The sequence below is a fragment of the Arachis duranensis genome, chromosome 10 (assembly GCF_000817695.3).
Source record: "Arachis duranensis cultivar V14167 chromosome 10, aradu.V14167.gnm2.J7QH, whole genome shotgun sequence".
NCBI classification, from domain to species: Eukaryota; Viridiplantae; Streptophyta; class Magnoliopsida; order Fabales; family Fabaceae; genus Arachis; species Arachis duranensis.
Window position 1 is genome coordinate 34,867,482 of NC_029781.3, and position 1,767 is coordinate 34,869,248.

The window sequence follows — 1,767 nt, forward strand, 5'->3', positions numbered from 1 at the left end:
AGCAGAGCTCCACACCCTTAATCTATGGTGTGTAGAAACTCCACCGTTGAAAATACATAAGTGAAAGGTTCAGGCATGGCCGAATGGCCAGCCCCCATGAAGGTCTAAGGACTAGGCGTCCAGAGATGTCTAATACACTAGTAAAAAGTCCTATTTATAATAAACTAGCTACTAGGGTTTACATGAATAAGTAATTGATGCATAAATCCACTTCCGGGGCCACTTGGTGTATGTTTGGGCTGAGCTTGATCTATCCACGAGCTGAGGCTTCTTTTGGAGTTGAACGCCAAGTTGTAACGTGTTTTGGGCGTTCAACTCCGGGTCATGACGTGTTTCTGGCGTTTTACTCCAGACAGCAACATGGAATTGGCGTTGAGCGCCAATTTACGTCGCCAATTTCCGAATAAAGTATGGACTATTATATATTTCTGGAAAGCTCTGGATGTCTACTTTCCAAAGCCGTTGAGAGCGCGCCATTTGGAGTTCTATAGCTCCAGAAAATCTATTTCGAGTTCATGGAGGTCAGAATCCAACAGCATCAGCAGTCTTTTGTCAGCCTTGCTTTCAGAGTTTTGCTCAGGTCCCTCAATTTCAGCCAGAATTTACCTGAAATCATAGAAAATCACACAAACTCCTAGTAAAGTCCAGAAATGTGAATTTAACATAAAACTAATGAAAACATCCCTAAAAGTAACTAGATCATACTAAAAACTACCTAAAAATAATGCCAAAAAGCGTATAAATTATCCGCTCATCAACCATCGACAAGGAGCTTCTAGACTATTCTGTTTCGGAGCTTGATAAGGAAAAATTAATCTGCAGAACTATCGACAAGTGCACCGGGTCACATCAAATAATAAATCTCACAAGAGTAAAGTCGATCCCACGAGGATTAAAGGATTAAGAAAGCAAAGTTGATTGATTAATTTAGTTAGACGGTTCAATTTGGAGTGATGAGCAATAAGAAATGTAAATGACTTGAAATTAAATGAAAGCAATAAAGAGCAAGAAAGTAAATGGCATGAATGTAAAGTACAAGAAAGTAAAGTGCTAGAAATGTATATTGCAGGAAATGTAAAGTATGGGAAAGTAAAGTGCAAGAAAGAAAATAACTAAAATTAAGAATAAAAAAAATATTGGGATCAAGAGATATTGCATTCTTAGGATAAAAATTCTCATCTCCACTTCAATCATGCAATCATTGATCTCTTGGCAAATCTTAAGTAATCAAACCCCAATCTTAAGAAAAAGTAGAAGAGAAGAAGAGTGTGTATTAAGAGAGGAGTCCGAAGACCCCTGGTGGACGAAATTGTGATACGAGAGTTCCAGGTACTATTAGAGAAGCTTTTTCTTTCCACAACTCCGTTCAACTTAACCAACAAGTGTACTGGGTCATCCAAGTAATACCTTACGTGAGTAAGGGTCGATCCCACAGAGATTGTTGGTATGAAGCAAGCTATGGTCACCTTGTAAATCTCAGTTAGGCAGATTAAATTGGTTTATGATGAGTTCGAAAATTAATAATAAGTAGAAAATAAAAGGGATAGAAATACTTATGTAAATCAATAGTGGAAATTTTAGATAGGCGTATGGAGATGCTGTGCTCCTCTTGAATCTCTACTTTCTTATTACATTCATCCATCCTTCTTACTCCTTTCCATGGCAAGCTGTATGTAGGGCATCACCGTTGTCAATGGCTACATCCCATTCTCTCAGTGAAAATATTCCTATGCTCTGTCACAGCACGGCTAATCATCTGTCGGTTCT